The 18895-nt window shown below is 42.0% G+C and overlaps 1 protein-coding gene across 3 annotated transcripts in view; it reads left to right on the top strand.

Annotated features, from left to right (window-relative positions):
• The window catches only part of PLCB1 (phospholipase C beta 1), a 408910-nt gene that overhangs the window by 50755 nt on the left and 339260 nt on the right, over window positions 1-18895 (top strand). The gene's annotated exons all lie outside the window — the stretch shown is intronic.

The raw sequence follows: 18895 nt of genomic DNA on the forward strand, positions 1-18895 counted from the left end.
TAGATATGGAATGTGCTCTGTGCTAATGAAGTTACTCTGCCTTAAAGCAAAACCAAAATGTACTTCAAACCCCTCTTCCCACCCCCTGAAATACCATACTAGATGTCACTCATCAAATTCTAAAAAGGGGCGAGTGTTTTTGTAGTCCTTTAGCATAACTCACTGAAGTACCACAGCAAAAATACTGTTTCCTCTGAAGCTGAATGACTTCTAGGGAGCTCACTTTAATGTTTAGTGATTTCTTCACACTAGCAATTGGAATTTTGACGTTTGATAAAGTGATATTTCATTTAATTAGATTAATAGTTTGAAAACTATAGCCTTCCTAAAGGATTTGTGAATGAATGGACCCATGGGAAAACTAATATAAGTTAATTTTTAAAGCATCTTGTTGCACTGCATCAAAACTCTGTGTGGATGCTTTTCTTCACTATTAAAGTGGCCTAATTCAATTTAGTTCACTTCCAAACTCTTAAGTAACGAAATCATATTAAAGTCACTTTAATTCTGAAGGAAAGCATCCACATAGAGTTCAACTAATCTTCTTTAGGTCCTATGGTAAAATAATGCCAGTTGACTTCCCTGAGCATGCCTGTGAAGTCATGCCCTGAGAGCTGTAGAACTTGTCTGAGAGCTTCCATCAACTTCAGTGACAATTTTATTGCAGTTAAAGGTGGCAGTCAGGCCCAACTGTATAATGTTATAGTGTGTCTATAATGCAAGTATGTCATTAATTTCTATCCTGTAGATATGCTTACTGTATCCTAATTTGGTTTAATACTGAGTTAATGAAGCTCTAAGGAATTGTTTTTCAACTAGTATGTTACAATAATTTGTTTCATCATTATGCATATTGGCTATTGCATCCTTTTGAAATAAAAATACATCTAGGGTATTTAAAGTATGCTTCACATTTCTGTTACAGGTGAGACAGAGTACCTGTTGGCATGTATTACTGGTCTGAATGTAAACTTTAGGGATTGGTTGCATTAAAGTAGCTGTAACCCATTTCTATAGTTGATTTGTAGGTTTAAAAAAAAAAAAAAAAAAAAGGAAAACCAGGCTTTATATAAGTGCTTATTCTTTCTTTGGTTGGCAGGATCTGAAAAAAACAAATGCAGATGTGTGTTTCCAGGTCACTGGAACCACCTTGTTGCTCTTAACACAACACCACCCCAATAGCATGCAGTCGCAGTGGGTATTTTATGGAGAGGCTATGACCCAGCGTATTTTGTATGTTTTGCTGGGAGGGGGAGGAGCACGCAGAAGATAATGAACATGTCACAAGTTATGAGAGGCTCCGTGTAGGGTCCAGGGGATGGTTGTGTCTATCGCATGGGTCATTCGGTCACGACTAATCCACTGTGGAGAGGGTAAACTCTGCTCAGTGCTAACATTAGTTATTCTGTATTGTTTGGCCTGTGGCCAGGGATCACTCCTGAAAACAGGTGCCTTTTAGAGTACCAGTGCAGCAGCCATGATGTATAGGAAGGGTCGTTTTACGCTTGCCCGTCCAGTATATTCAGTACAACATCAGCTGAGGTCTTGACATCCAGAAAACAAGAAAAAGTTGAAAACATAAGGCACACCACTTAGTGCATTCATAAATGTCTTCTATTGGTAGGTAATCATGTGATCCAATGTGAGAAGATTTTCTAAGTCTTGGTAGTGATGTCCCAGGAATGTTTAGCAGAGGACAGGCACAGGTTTGTTTGAGAAGTTGTATCCAAGTGTTAAATTTTATTTGTCTTTGTGTTTTTCCTAAAGGCTGAAGCTAGAGCTTTAATAAAGACTTGCATTGACCTCAGTGGTATTTTTGCAGCAGAGCTCAAACCTCAAGAAAAATCCTTATGATTTAATATATTCCTTTCAGGACACTCCAGAAATAAATATCTTGAAAATATTTTGGCAGTTAAAAATGTCAGAAGTACGTGAATGAAGCCTCCAAGGGATCCTGCTCTAGCTGAGCTGGTCCTCTGTCAAGCAGAAATCCGAGCAGCTGCACACCATACTACGTGTGCCCTGATCCCAAACATTTCTGACAGCAGCTTTAGTCGGTCTGTTTTTTCTGTTTTGCATCACCATGTTTTACAGTGCCCCACTTTAAGGCAAAGCAGTGTTGAAGATGATCTTCAGAGAAAGGGGAGAATGCTGAATTCCCAGATTCAAAATGTTTACGGGAATGTTGGCTTTGACTTTGGCATCCTGTGATTGGGACTGTGTGTGGAAACCAGTGTTTGCAAAACATCGATAGAATTGGAACACAAGCTACTTCTGTTTCAAGAGCTCAGTGTACTTCTGTTAACTTCCTAAATGTGCAGGGGAAAGTCTGGCATAAGAATCGTTAAACCTGAATGCTAATTTACCATACAGGCAGTCTGAAAAATGCCATGGCAGGGAGGGCTTGTGCCTTACTTCATTGGTTAGTTTGTGAGATGAGGAGTTGTTTGCAATAGTGAGATACTGTCCTGGAGATTAGTCTGTGGCTATTGTGTGCCGCAGCCTTTCTCAGTTATAGAGACAATCCTTGCAGTTGATCTCTGGCCTGAGGAGGATTTATAGCCTGTAGTATGTGCTAATTGCAACCATCAGCAATCACAGCCCCATCCATAGGTGACATGGTGGCCTTGAAATCCTGAAATGGGTCAAAAGCTGTGTCACTTCAAATTGCCTTTGCAAGTGCAAAGCTGTCTGGGAAGATTTACCAGGCAAGTGGGACAGGGTTAGCATCTCCTCCTGATTTAACCCAGCCTTGCACCTGGTTATGGGTTGTAAAAGTCTTTGCTCTTTTAATAGGACTGTTACCCAGGATTCTGGCATGTTCTCTTGGCCAGACCAGATCCAGTGTAGCCCTGTCTGGCAGTTACTCGTGCTGACAGTCTTGTCATCTCTTTGAAGACATCCATTTCTTGTCATGATGGGGATCCTCCTCCCTGCATTACCCCATCTGTTCATCGCACTCTCACCCACTAATAGAATCAGGTCCTAGATTTTTCTGTTTGCTTGATTAAAAAATTGTTCCAGAGCTGTCAGTGAAGAATTCACATGTTTTATTGCATTTCTTGAAATTGGTCAGTTGTTTCATCATGTGGATGGTCTGATAACAGGGACTCTCCCAGGCTAATACAAGCCTCCCATCTCTCCAGATTCTGTTTTCTGTGTTTGTGCTTGTTGTGTTTGAAATACATGCTCTTTTGTTTCCCTGGGTTGTTAACAGTGTTTTTGGCAAGACTACATGCTAGTGTGAAACACGTTGTCATTAGTGTAAACGTGCATGATACTGATATTTTGACTTTAGGAAAGTTGAGTTTCCAAATAAAATAGTAAAAGAGAAGAATGTTTTGCAAGTGATTCATCATTTGCTGAGATGATTATATATCTTCTCTTCCTCAGGCTGTTTTATCCACTGTGAATGAATGTCATGTATTCCTCTTGATAAAAGAGGAACCTTCCTAAAATAAAAGGTACAAAGCTAAAACTGTACACCTTCAAAATTGCACTCTGATAGTATAGAGAGATTAGGTCTTGTGGATCAATACCTGAGGGAGCTGAACAGATAGTCTTGTTTTCATTTCAGCCACAGAGCTTTGGCTTCACCTTGGGCAGTTGACTTCATCTGTGGCCACGTTCCCAAGACTGGAGTCGAAGTAACACTTTCTTTTTCCTTCTGTAATTCTTGATATGATTTGTAAGGTTTCAGGGTAGGGACTGTTCCTTACCTCGCCCCCAGTGAGCGCTCACTACTTTTGTCTCATGGCAGCAAGAGACAGGAGAGCACAAGGATCTTTAACTGTTTTCATCACCTTATACTGATGAAAGCCCTGACATAAACATTGCCATACCAGCATAAAGATGTTTTGTTTAGTTTTTCTTGATATAACTCGTTTTGTTTTGCTGAGTTTGACAAAGCTGAACTATGAATACTAACAATAAGTTTGTCTATAATAAGCATATTTCCTGATGAGGTGTTGTGGCAGAGTTTATTAAATATAGACTTCATCCTAGTGTGTACACAAAGCTGAATGCAATTAAGCTGTGTCACGGGTGAAGCCTTATTATACTAACAGATAAAATCATGAAGCTGGTCTTGCCTTTAAAATTGCACAGCCATGCTGGGCGACAAATAATGCAGTACTTCACTCCAGCTGAGGTGTTTATCCAACCATCTTCTCTCCTCCATGAGGAACTTTTAAAGGTAGATGTGCTTTGCAGTCTATCTCCAGAATTGATACAAGCAGGAGGTCTCCCGTGGCATGAAATGCAGAGTTAGTGGGTTCCCCCAAGAGCATCGTGCTGGCAGCACTCTTCCCTCTCTTGTCACACTGCAGTCCAACTTGGTGACCTTTGGTTTTGGACAGACAGGAATTTAATCACATCTAGACCAGTCCCAGCTGGTTAGATCTCTAAATAGTTGCTTAGCGCTCGACTGGAAATAGCACGGTTCAAAAAGGAAAAGTTGGTTTTTGTCAGTTCAGTAGGATACTGCTCTTGCCGAGACACCAGCCAGATTGTGTGCTGGGGGCAGCTGCTGGGAACGAGACCCTTGGGTCAGGCCAGCCTGTGCTGCTTCACTGCATTCCCTAGGCAGCACTTCCTAGCTGTAGCCCAAAAGTTACTGTGCAGACCTGAAATAGAGGAGGATAATATAAACCTTGCTCCTCAGCATTTTGCGAGTGAATCCAAGACAGCAGCCCTTGCGGGTATGGAGCATGCAGGTAGCATGTGTCGTACTGGTAGCAAGCATGAATGTGGCTGGTCAGTCAGTGTAATGTAACAGAAGACTCCTGTTTAGAGGCAAACGATCTCATGCGTCAGTTTAAGCTGTCACATATTTTATTTGTCAGTACTTACATGGGAGAGGAAAGTGCCATAGTTTGCTCTCCCATATAGCAGTGAAGGTAGAGCAATTCTGTGGACTTCCTTGGAGTTGCTCCTTGTTTGAGTGGGTGATGTAGACAAAAAAGGTGATTTTGAGGTATTCTAAATGCTTTGGTTGTACTTTGGGTTTTTTTCATCCAAATCAGAGAGAGAAGTGTTGGTTAAGAAGGTGGGAGGCTGTTGGTTCCACTGAAAGAATAAGCAGTTTTTCATAGGGTTTCAGTGGGTTTTGTCTGCTAACTTCTTTTCAGCAGTGGACCTGCTTATAGTATACTGAATTCTCCAGCATGTTTGTAATGGTACGCTGAGGAAGGGATGTCGGTATTTTTTTGTTAGATAACATTATCATTCCTCACCCTACAAAAGCCTTTGGTTTTAGCTCTGAATTTTCTGCTGTGCTTATCTACTGCATTTAGCTCACCAGAGTGATCCTGTGCTCTTGTTTCTAAAATTGGGCTTCACTGACATACCTTGGAGTTCCTCTGTACGCTGCACGGTTAGTTCAACAAATACGCAAGGCAGTCCTTTCATTGGGAGTATTTCTTTGCAAGTAGAGACCTGATGAGATTTTTTTTTTTTTTTTTCCACGCCACAAACCACTATCTGTTTATTCATTAAAAAATGAACAGAAAAGATTGAGGATGAAGCCTTTGCTATGTGACAAAACATCCCTTAGGATGAATGTAGTGCCTGGAGCATCTGTGAATTTATTGGGAAGAGCTGGAGTACTAAATGCCCTGGGGCTGTTTATCAGTCTCCTGAAACCCCAGGCTTTCTGAGGGGCTGGGCTAACCGACTTTGAAGGAAACGAATCCCTGACCTGGTGACTTGAAGAAATGCTGTGAGCTGGCTCTCAGATGTTGCCCCCACATTAAGGCATTTTCTCATCTAACTGAACATCTAGCTACAGTGAGGTGCCTCTCTTAACCCAGTTTGTCAAACAGAAATAGGCATAAACTGTCTTTTTTTTTTTTTTTTTAAAGTACTTATAATTTTATAGTTTTGAGGGGCTAAATAATTCCCGTGACTTAAACACAGGGTTTTTGTCATGGTAACTACACTGATTGGAAATACTGACAGTCTGACAATGAGCGTACCAAGTGTACAGCCACTATGCCATACAGGTGCTGCATTTTCATGGCCATGGTGTTGACTTCTCCTTGAATGGCAATCTCAAAATGAGGATTATAATATTTCACAATCTTTGAATATATTTATTTGGACTTAAACTTCCAAATAGTACCTCTGTCAGCACAATACATTTATACAATAGCTTTAGTTTTATTAAGAGTTTGATTAATGCTAGATTTGTAGAAGTAAAAGAATGTCTTCCAATGACTTAACTGTGATAACTGGGAAGAATAAATGTCCTAATTTAATATTTACGTAGGTGTCCTAGTAATAGGCATCCTACGTCCTAATTATATAAGAAAGAAAAGTATCAGTGCTGACGTGAGATCATATATACTTACAGGATAAGAAGCACAGATAGATTATCTACCCCTTATTTTACCACCTTGCATTAACACATCATGAAATGAACAAAACCTATTTTATGATGCATTAAATTACAGCTGGTTGATAATGATACACAGTTTCATATTTTGTTATATAAGAGACTGTTGCCATTGTACTCAGCATTTCTCAGCTTACAGATTGCATTGCCTTTCTTCCCCCTCCCCCAAAAAACATATTACTAGGGTCATTGGAGAAAAAATTTATTCATAAGGAATTTGTACTTTAACACATCTTAATTTTCTAGCTCTCTTTGGAGTTTTGTTTGATATTTGATCTATTTCTTCTGATTTTTGTAATTTTACAAGGGTAGCCAGAAAATAACTCAGTCCTGTATTTATGGATAAGCCAGTTTCTGCTGTTTGGTCTTGTTATCTAATTTTGAGATATTTTGGGCCCATTCGTTTACGGGAAAACTTGTGAGAGGGGAATGTTACCATCTTCAGTGTATTTAAATCCAGTAAACTGGAGGGAGTGAACATGTTTAGGATAAAAGTGCTAGCTGTAACTAGACATGAATTTTTAAGTTGTTCTAAACTAGAAGTCTTGCTAACTTCATTCATTGTGGCCACCTCTTTTAGGAAGAAATTTTTAAAGGCACACATGGCTGTTTTCTAGGGAGTGTACTCTGCTTAAATGTCCTTTTGTGCCTTTGAAACCTCTGCTGAAGTTTTTATGAAACATAAAACAGAGTGAATGCAATTAATTAGTGCAGCCTCTTATCATTCAGAAGCAAAGAGGAACTGTTAAATGCTTTTAGAGCACTATGTTATAATAGAAAAGTATTGTTATTCTTTAATACCAAGCTGACAAATCAGGGAATACAGGGAATAAATTTAATTATGAAGGATGGAAAACAATCACACTTTACAAAGGCTTTGTTTACAGCACAAGTTTGCCTGTCAAAGCATACAGGATAAAGCGACTAAATGATTTAGAATCTGATGTACTATTAAAGTCACTGGGTTTTTTTTAGTTGGGAATTAATGCTTCTTTGTGACTTAGATAAATCCTGTAAATCTCAGGTGCTTTAAAAAAATTGTCTTCCTTTTAAGCAGTGCTCTCTGCTTTGCAAATTGAAACCTACCCAGTGGTATAGAGCAGCTAAAGGTTTTGCTGCTTCTAATGAAAATAAACAGAAATTTTAATCGGGGCAGGATCTTTGTCTGAATAAGGATTGATGGTTTGGTTCAATGTGATGTTTTTAGTGACTGTAATGTCCTGATTTTGAAACGCTTTCGAATGTCAGGATGTAGCATTAGAACAGAAGCTATATTATGTGCTTAACCTGTTCCTGGGTAGGGATGGACACTGTTGTGTCCGTATATGTTTCCCTGGGTCTAGTTGAGAATGAGTGAAATCCGGTTTGATTAAACAGGTCTGGGTAGTAAGATGACTGCGAGTCATACCTAATGGCTCAAATGCTTCTAACCATTTTTACCCACGGCAAAATTACAATTTGAAAAGAACAAGCTAATTTCACACAACATTCTTTAGCAGTAACAGCAGCATGACAGTTGCTTTGTAAACCGTTTCAATCTGTTTATTTTGAAGGAGCTTTTGGGGCGGTAAGAGATGATCAAATGTTGCTTTGTAGCTTGTAAGTCTGATGCAGCCCAAGTCAGTGCTGAGAAGTGCCTGAATGTGTAATAAAAGTATTCATCTTCCATAAATACTGTTAGGGTACCTTGACTGCAAGGTTAACACTTCAGGTTGGAGGGCAACCTGAATGCTAATAAAAGGAAACTGGATAATGTGGATTCAATAGGGGAAGACTCAGGCTCTATTAAAGTTGGTACTAAAATTCCCACAAGCTGTGACAGGGCGGGCTTTTTGTTCATGGTACTTCATGTGTATCTTGATATAACAAAACTTTGGGCTGGGAGTGGAGTTTCCATATTTTAAATAATTTGTGACCAAGTGGAGCTTTTCAGTTTAAAAATGCAGTGGAAATATATAATCAAAGCCAATATTACATCTGAAGGGCAGTATTTATTCATAGTGAAAGGAAGTCTTGCACAGCTGTTCTTTGTGTGGGTCTCATTTTATCCTCCCACACAGCTCTAGCATGTACATACCCACTCCCTAACACGCTCACTGTGAAATCAGTGGTGTAGATCAGCTGAGGAATATTGTTAAGTGTATTTTACAAAGTTTCCAATTTAGCTTTACATTGTCATAGTAATAGACGCTACACAGAGAATACTTGTCCTCTCAGGATCTTAAAATGCTTCAGAATAAACCTTATGCTACACTAATGTGTTGTGTTATACTGGCACATGCTGACTTTCATAAGAAAAAGCTCCTGCTATCAAACATCAATTTGCTCTATGCTTCACTTATTTGCAAGATTATTCATATGGTACATTACGTTAACGGAGGCGATCGCATCTGCAGTGAGAGCTGGTGGCTCTTATTGTTAAGTCATTTGTAATTTCTGCTATGCCTTTTTAAAAAGAAAAAAAAAAAAAAGAGAGGGAGAGAGAGGGAAAGAGAGAAACAGTCTGCATCTATCTTAGATTAATACAGCCTTGCTAGTCAGTGCAGCTCCACAGAGTCAATGAGGCTGTGGTTCAGAGATAGCCCAGCTAAGCTCTGTGTCGCAGCAGCTGGGAGAGAAATAATGTTTTAAATGTTTTGCTCCAGATCATTGCTTAAAACAATTTTGCCTTTTGAACCAGCTATGATCATAGCCTGGACATACCGTGAAATGTACAGATACATACATGTATCTATGCACATGCACGTTTATGTGTTCTCCTCCATCCCTTTGGCTGGGGGGATGGATGAGGAAGATCACAGGAGAATTCAGCAGATGAATGTGGTGGGTGGCTCCAAGACTGGTGTTACCATCAGGGCTTTGGATTCTTCAATCATGGGTTGGTATACAGGGCACCTGATCTTTTGACATTAGACGGCATGCACCTGTCCTGGAGAGGGAAGGGGATCTTGGGGCAGGAGTTAGCTGGGCTCATTGACAGAGCTTTAAACTAGATTTGAAGGGGGAAGGGGGCAAAACATCGGCCCGTCTGAAGTACATGTATACCAATGCACACAGCATGGGTAACAAACAGGAGGAGCTTGTAGCCATGATGAAACAGGAAAATTACGATGTTGTTGCTGTTACAGAAACATGATGGGATGTCTCCCATGACTGGAGTGTGCCAATTGATGGGTACAAGCTCTTTAGGGGGGACAGACAGGAAGGAGAGGTGGTGGGGTGGCTCTGTATGTTAAGGACTGTTACGATTGCTTTGAGCACAGGTGTAGTGAAGACAGGGTAGAGTGTCTTTGCAGTAGAATCAGGGGGAAGGCCAACAGGGCAGATGCTGTAGCAGGAGTCTACTACAGGCCACCCAACCAGGACAGAGAGATGGACGAGATATTTTATAGGCACTTAGGTGAAATCTCACGATCGCTTGCCCTTGTTCTTGTGGGAGACTTTTAACTTCCCAGACATCTGTTGGAAATACAACAGCAGAACAAGACCAGTCCTGGAGATTCCTGGAATGTGTGGGAGACAACTTCCTGATGCAGCTGGTGAGTGAACTGACCAGAAAAGGTGCCCTGCTGGATCTCCTCTTTGTGAACAGAGAAGGGCTGGTGGACGACGTGGAGGTTGGAGGCCGACTAGGGCACAGGGATCACGAAATAATAGAGTTCTCTATTCTTAGAGAGGTCAGGAGAGAGCTAAGCAGGACTGACATCCTAGACTTCAGAAGGGCTGACTTTGTCTTGTTTAGGCACCTGCTTGAAAGGATCCCCTGGAGACTGTCCTGAAGGGTACAGGGGCCCAGGAAGGCTGGGTGCTCTTTAAGAAGGAAGTGTTAATGGCTCAGGAGCAGGCGGTCCCCAGGTGCTCTAAGAGAAGCCGGTGCCAGAGAAGACCACCCTGGCTGAACAGGGAGCGTTGGCTGCAACTCAGGGAGAAAAGGAGAGTTTACAGCCTTTGGAGGAAGGGGCTAGCCACACACAGTGATTACAGAGAGGCTGTGAGGCTATGCAGGGTGGAAATCAGGAGGGCTAAAGCCCAACTGGAAATTAATTTGACCTCTGCAATCAAGGATAACAAGAAAAGTTTCTTTAAGTATGTCAGTAGCAAAAGAAAGTCCAGGGAGAGTCTCCATCCCCGGCTAGATGCAGGAGGAAATATGGTAACAAGTGATGAGGAGAAGGCTGAGGTGCTTAATGCCTTCTTTGCCTCAGTCTCTAATAACAAGATTAGTTGTATTGATGAAATCCAGCCTCCACAGCCAGAATACAGAGACTGGGAGAACGACTCCCCTGCAATCCAGGAGACAGTCAGTGACCTACTGCATCACATAGACATACACAAGTCTATGGGACCAGATGGGATACACCCGAGGGTGCTGAAGGAGCTGGCTGGGGTGCTCGCCAGGCTGCTTTCCATCATTTACGAGCAGTCCTGGCTGACAGGGGAGGTCCCGACTGATTGGAAATTGGCCAATGTGACGCCCATTTATAAGAAGGGTCGGAAGGATGATCTGGGAAATTACAGGCCTGTCAGCTTGACTTCGGTGCCCGGGAAGCTGATGGAGCAGCTCATCCTAAGTACCATCACACAACACATGCGGGACAACCAGATGCTCAGGCCCAGTCGGGGGGGGTTTATGAAAGGCAGGTCCTGCTTGACAAACCTGATCTCCTTCTATGACAGAGTGGCCTGCTTATTGGATGAGGGAAAGGCTGTGGATGTGATTTACCTTGACTTTAGCAAGGCTTTAGACACCGTTTCCCACAGCTTTCTCCTGGTAAAAATGACTGCTTGAGGTTTGGACAATCACACACTTCGCTGGGTAAAAAACTGGCTGGACGACCGGGCCCAGAGAGTTGTGGTGAACGGAGTTAAATCCAGTTGGCGGCCGGTCACAAGTGGTGTCCCCTGTGGCTCGGTTTTGGGGCCACTCCTGTTTAACATCTTTATTGATGATCTGGACAAGGGGATTGAGTGCACCCTCAGTAAGTTTGCAGACAGTTGGGTGGGAGTGTTGATCTGCTCGAGGGTAGGGAGGCTCTGCAGAGAGACCTGGATAGGCTGGAGCCATGGGCTGAGGCCAACTGCATGAGCTTCAGTAAGGCCAAATGCCACGTTCTGCCCTTGGGCCACAACAACCCCCAGCAGCGCTACAGGCTTGGGGAGGAGTGGCTGGAGAGCTGCCAGTCAGAGAGGGACCTGGGGGGGTTGATTGACAGCCGGCTGAATATGAGCCAGCAGTGTGCTCAGGTGGCCAAGAAGGCCAATGGCATCCTGGCTTGTATCAGGATTAGCGTGGCCAGCAGGGACGGGGAAGGGATCTTGCCCCGTACTTGACGCTGGTGAGGCCGCACCTTGATTCCTGTGTTCAGTTTTGGGCCCCTCACTCCAAAAAGGCCATTGATGACTCGAGCGTGTCCAGAGAAGGGCAACGGAGCTGGTGCAGGGTCTGGAGCACAGGTCTGATGGGGAGCGGCTGAGGGAACTGGGGGGGTTTAGTCTGGAGGAGGCTGAGGGGAGACCTCATCGCCCTCTACAGCTCCCTGAAAGGAGGGTGCAGAGAGCTGGGGATGAGCCTTTTAGCCTAATAGAAAGCAACAGGACAAGAGGGAATGGCCTCATGTTGCTCCAGGGAAAGTTTAGACTAGATATTAGGAAGCATTTCTTTACAGAGCGGGTTGTTAGGTGTTGGAATGGGCTGCCCAGGGAGGAGGTGGAGTCCCCATCCCTGGAGGTGTTCAAGAGTAGGGTCGATTTGGAGCTTAAGGATATGCTGTAGGTGGGAACTGTGCTAGGCGAACGGTTGGACTAGATGATCTCCAGGGTCCTTTCCAACCTAGATGATTCTGTGATATATATGCTCTTGTGTACACAGACACATAAATCCACACACACAGAGTGTGATGGAGTTAATACTGCTGCGTTGCCATGTACCATATGCCAGGACTCCAGCAATAACTACATATTTTAGTTGCAGTCTCTCCTGACTAATTCTTGTTTCTGAATGTGATCTTCTGTGCATTTGAAGAGCTTTACTGTGAGGTTACTCCTTTTTTTCTTAAGTAGAGCTGGTAGAGCATGTTCTCTCCAAATGTTTGAGATGGCAATTTTTTTTTTTAACAGAGATTGCTTAGTTCATCAGATAGACAGCTTTTATAAAACACTTCTGTTTTCATAAGAAATATGTACGGTTACACTGGAAAATATGGAACTGTTCCTTTTTTGGGCCACCAAAGTGAAAATGTTTCCTTTTTTAGCAGGAACTTTTTTTTTTTTTTTTTTTTAGAAAAGTCTGACAACATGTTGTTTTTCATCAAATTTCTTGTGAGAAAAATTTTTGCTTACTTGTCAACTCTTCCCCTAACCTAGGGAAAGGGCTTCTTGTGTTACAGCTTCTCCTCTGTTAGGTGCAGCCTGATCAGAAATACAGGCATTTCGTGGCCTGCCAAACAGATGGCGATGCCCTCCTCAGGCAAACAGGCATGCACTTTGGCAAGGCGATCGGTGGGAAAAGACAGGCTTTGGGGGTACACGGTCCCTTCCTCAGGTCCGTTTTGTCCGTACCCACTGGCTCAATTAACTTGCTAAAAGACATTTCCTCTCCTGCATCCTTAAATCATCATTGGTGCAACATTACTACTCCTACAGCAGCAAGGATGTGCATCGTTTTTACTGTCAGTGGGCAAGGGCAATGTTTTATTACCTGCCTTCAGCTGACCTCACCTATTTTAACTTAATGATGTGTCTTTGCTTGGTTTTCACAAGGTGGTGTCTGTATGCTACCTACCCCTGGCAGAAAGGTACCTTCCGTGGCAGAGAAGATAACCCATGTAGGCGTAAAGCTGCCAGCACTGCAGGCAGTAAATGACTTGGGAAGTGACATGCTGGTTGTGTGGGTGGTGGAGGTAGGTCTGCAGCGCCATGTGCCTGTGTAAGGAACAGGCATGCTGAAAAGCCACGGCGAAAGTTGTGGGTTGGTTTAGGATGTGTTTGGTTTGTTTTAATCTTTAGCATTTTCTGATGTGAAGTGTCCTTTCCTTCTGTTTAAAAAGAGCGAGGGGGAGAGAAAGTAACTCACCATAAAATAATATTTTCCATCCAGAAAAATCTATTCTTGCTCTGACTTCCTGTTTACTTATTTAAGAAAATAAATACGGGAAATCACTATGGCAAGTGCAAAACAGATTATGTTTTTCAGATGGGTACTGGCAGGTTATTGTTGGGTGGTGTTGTTGACAATAAATACCTAAAATGTAGAAATAAGGAATTTAAAAAAAATGCACTAGAAGTCTTATGTTCTAGTTTTTATTTGACTTTAAAAGGCCTTTTGTAGAGGAAGCAATCTTGCCCAGGGTATGCTGGTTTGGGCTGCAGAGAGATGGGGAGAGTTGTGAGGTGCTCATTTTCATGAAGTTTTTTTTGAGTTTTGTGCATTCATGTCGCTGACAAGATAGTTACCTGCTCTTGGCACTAGACTTGTGTTTTACATTGATGTGTTCTGGGTATAAGTGCTATTAAAAGCACTTAGAGCTCACCGTAGTCATTCGTTCATGTGCTGCCTATAAATCTAGGTATTAACAAAATAGCAGAGCATCTCTGATAAATGGTTGTAGGATGAGGGCTTTTTCTCAGCCCCCTCCAAGTCTTTCCTGGCTGCCAGGACGGAGGGAGGAAGTGAGCCTAAGAAATAGGCCCAGGTCTGTGGGGCTGGAAAGTGATTTTCTGTGTTTGTTTGCTAGCAGAAAGATTATTGCCCTTCTTTAATTCACCCAGTATGAATTACCTTAAACTCGTTTTACTGTGCTTCTCATTTGCTGTTGTTTATAAAGAACAGTCTTGTGAGTGGGCCTGAAGAGCTGATTCAGGGAGGCTCTGACTGATGCTCGGTGTGTTGGACAAGTCCTGCTGCTTTGAAAGGACTAAGTGTAGCTGACAGACCAAGTGAACTGAATTTCTCTTATTTTCAGGCCAAGTTGCATTTTATGCATGTTGAACTATTTATTACATCTGTTTAATGAAGCTAGCTAATGTTATGAAAAACACTCTGATCAAGATGCACTTCAGGGTTTATTTGTTTTTCGTTTGGGGAAGAAGCCCTGAAGGGATGGGGAGAGGTAGATAGGGAGGGAAACCGATGGCTGTGGTGATACTGGGGAATTCTTCATGAATGTGCTGTGATGAGGCCTAAATACTCTCTGTTCTTAAAACGATTAATTTCATGGGTGATTCTAGATTCCTGTTGGAATTCAAATCATCATAGTTACTTGGATGCTGCAAAACAGTTTTCAGTAATAAGCCACCTCACTGAATACACTATTTAGTTCCTTTATATTTTGAGTATCTTTTCAAAGTACTTCCATGTCAAGTACGTGGTTACTTTTCTGTGTTCTCCATTCCTCCAATATGTTTTATGCTACTCCTGTTCCAAAGCAGACACTGGAATGGAGATCATCATTAAATAAGCATCAGACATGAACTTCCTTTCAATAAGTCCATTTTTTACTAGACTATTTGAAACTGCAGAATTTCACAGATTACAGTACTTCTGTCTATTCCTTTCTTTCTTTTTTCATTTTACAGTAGAGCTTGTCAATGTTTATTGGCTTTTTATAGTTTTCTTTTTTCTCTTAATGTACTTAACATTTTATTTTAAAGAAGTGTAAGGGAGTACATGCAGTGAAATTGCCTGAGTGTTTGGAGCTTTTATTAACGTGCTCCATCCCACAGATGAGAACATGTCTTCAAGTTCTTGAGTTCAAGTTTTGTCTGGGCATGAGACCAAGGACTGCGAATTTACGTCCAAATCTTGTATCTGATCCTATGTTAAACACATCCAGATGGTAGGTGATATTCTAATGTTAACAATCTGCTGCTTCTCCCTCTGCTGCCTTTCCAAGAAGTTGCTGACAAGTCTTTCTGACAGTCTTTTTTAAAGTAAATGAGATCAAGTATATTGAAGGTCTTTTATAGCAACAACCCCTGAGAAAGATTAGGCTTTGCAGTAGTGCTGCAGAACATGTATTTGCTTATACTCACTGCCTGCACAAAGCTTGCAGCTTGCACTCGTCTGTGCCATAAACTCTGGCCACCCGGATTGAAGGAGCAGGAATTTGCAAGCCTTGTAAACCGCTACCTGCTGTGAGCATTTGCTTTTTCCCAGTTGTGATGTGAAGCCAGAACTAGCTGCTCTTGCTCACGCGCTGTGCCTGTGTACTGCACCCATGGCCCTGCCGTGAGTACCAGTGCTCTTTTGGGTCCTGACCTCAGCATTGCATACTCAGCAGCAGTGTGGGTTGGAGATGGTTGTGTAGGTGTTTCAAGCTACTTCTGGCATCTCACATAATGTCCAGCAGTCTGCACAGATGCGACTGTGAGACATACCATGGTAGAGAAGGCCAAATGGGATAACATCAAGATCTTATTTGGCGCTACTCTCCCTGCTTTGCAGATCTCAAATCTGCAGGACCCACTGTGTGTGCCTTGGGCGTCTGTGGCAGAGCTGGCTGTCGAGGGGATTGTGGGTGGCACAGCTCAACCCAGGGCTCCTGATCTTGTGGCTTGCTCTGGTCCTTCCACTCCGCAGATTCCATGCAAACCGATACCATTCATGCACTTTATTGATAATAAGTTGTAAGGTTTTTAATAGATAAACACGTTTCTGCATAAAGCTGTACAGATTTTCATCCGCTCTGTTGAAGAACATTTTTTTTCCCTACTTCATTTGATTTTGGTTTGTCCTGGATATAAACTCTTGCATCTAAATTATGCAGATTAGGTGATGTTATTCTAGTTCATTTGAAGGATACGGAAATTAAACATTTTTCCTTTATGACCAGAATATAAAAGAGATGGTCTCTCTTTGACAAAGATAATTTTGTTTGTTTTCATTTAATGATTGTCCTGATCTTACACTTCATTTCAGCTCTTTAACTCCTTATGTCTCCGAAGTTAATACAGCAGTATGTTAGCTTTTGTGCTTACCATAGTCTGATATTTAGGTGTATGTTAGAAGAGCTGCATTTAAATTACTCATCATCATTGATACCTAGCAATTCACAAAGAGCTGCTGTCCTTGGTAACACGTTTCTTCACTTCACTTAGTTTATTCTGCGTGTAGGGTAGGTCTGCCCCCCATTGCAGTTCTACCCTGCTATGCAATTACAAAGTCTTATGTACCCTGAACCTTCATTTAAGTCTTCCATGTCTAGTTTTCTGCTCTGAAAGTCTTCAGGAATACTTGGCCAGGAGGAAAATGGTGCTTTGGTGGAAGGTAGGCTAGGTGAGCCTTTGCCTTTGCTCTTTGACCAACCTGATGGAAAAATGCATCAAACCCCACTATGATTCCATGCCAGGTTTTTAATAGAGCTGATATCCTCTGCCTTCACTGAAACTACCTGTAATCCTGAATGCTGCATATTTTAAAATTAGCCAGTTTGTGTACTCTGAGGTGGCATAAAAGCCCTTATTCACCTCCTACGAACCTAGTGTGCAGTGATGTGAAAGCAGTCCCTTTCCTGCACTGATTGGCTGGGTAGCCATTGTATGTCTGTGGCCTTTATTTCTTTTTGAAAGAAATACATGGTAACTAATCTGTAAAAGTACGGGTGAACAAATCCTCCACGGGAACATTTAAAGCAAGTTTCCTGATGTGTAGGATTTGTTTTGTTTTGAAGGTTTAGAATTCTCAAGGAGTTCTATAGAAAAGTTTAGAAGTCTTTAAAATTATTCATTTTAAAATGGCACTTGAATACCATGGGCTCTGACTTGAACTTTACAAATGGTGATGCCTGAAAGTCTGCAAATGATGTTCATTGCTGTTGGACTATGTCCAGCAATTACTCTGACTAGGTCAAGGGTTTCCATCCAACTGGAGAAACAAACGTTGCTGATGGGACAGGAGCAGAGCTCAGAAGCTCTTTGGGATACACATTGACTTGGCAGGACTTGCTGACCACTTTCATCTATGCAGCAGCTCCTGAGCAGTTGCCATAACAGATGTGTTCCCCCATCAGAGCGTACAATGTGCTTTTATAATCCAAGCATAGGCATTTTCACGGGCAAAAAAATTATTTTGTAACTTGACAGTGTATTCTGCATATATCAATAAACATCAACCCGTAGGGAACTATTCTCAATATGCTGCACAGGACCGTAAATGTGTCATATCAGCAGTAATTAGAGATGTACATCAGGCAAGTGGTAGGTGTCAGCATTGTCAGCTGTCACCTTCGCAGCTCGAGCACTTTCTGTACCCAGACTGACTCCTGATGGACTTTGAAAGGCGTGCTGCAAACCGTGATGTCAGGGCAACAAAGGGTTAAACCTCTATATGTTTTCTGGAAATACGCTACATGCAACTCTTTTTGTCAAACTTGAGCAATTGACAGGGGTGAGTCATCTCTCTGACAGGGAGACTCAAAGCAAAGGAATACAGGTTTATTCATTTCTGTCCTCTTGGGATGAAATAGCTTCGCCTGTCAACTAATAGCGACTTTTCACTTTAGAACTAATGCGTATTGATTTACTTCCAGCCTGGCTCTGCAGCTTCCTTGTAAAGCTCAAACCCGTGTATGCTTTCACAATGGGGATTACAGACAATATATAATGCACAGTAATTTTTATTTAGGTTAAGGTGAACCTTGCAGCTTGTAGGCTGCAGAACTATCTGTGATGGCTGTTCAGCTCCTGAGAAGGGGGCTGCACTTCAGCAGCTCCCTGTAAGCTCCTCAGACTAATTCACATTACTGCAATTATCTGTCTAATTGTCTTTCCTTTAAGCTGTTCATTTAGTGGGTTTTGCATCACTCTGTTTGTGTCCCTGAACAAAGATAAAGATAAATGCGCTAGAGTTACAACAGTGCAGCAAGTGAAAGAAGCCACGCGTACATTCTGTGGATAGATGATAATTTATTTGCCTGTGTGGTGGCAAGAGAGGGTGGGTCAGGGAAAGGCCAGAAAAAAAACACTTAAAAAGAAGATCTAAAATAGCATTTTTATTTATTCCTTTTTTTTCTGTGTACATCTGCACTCTATCTCCTGCTATGAAAGATTTACTGATTTGCCTGTGTGCAAACGTTGAACTAAAATTCCTGTAAGCCTTTGTTAGTTGGAAGGAAGTCTGGTTTGTGGCTAAAAGGCTGGACTGGAAATTAGGAGACTTGGACTTGTTTTCCAGGCTAGATACAGACTTCCTGGGTAAACAAGAAAGGTTCACTTAACCTTGCTTTGCTTCAGGTCTTGACCCTCCAGTATGGGGATTAATAAGTACTTCCTTTCTCTCTTCCTTAATGTCTTGTGTCCATTGATACCTCTTTGAGACAGCGCTTAAGTTAACGTAATCTGGGTTTCACGGAGACCCTGTAGTCATAACTTTTAACAAAAACAAGTTATGTCCAAAAAGCAGAGAAGCTGCTGACTTTCTTGGAGAGCAGACTCTGTTAAAAAGTTTATACTTATTTGACTGCTAGTAAAAAACCAACTTTTCAGCTTTTCATAAGATGTGGGAGT

This window comes from Athene noctua, chromosome 1, assembly GCF_965140245.1.
Source record: "Athene noctua chromosome 1, bAthNoc1.hap1.1, whole genome shotgun sequence".
Taxonomy (NCBI): Eukaryota; Metazoa; Chordata; class Aves; order Strigiformes; family Strigidae; genus Athene; species Athene noctua.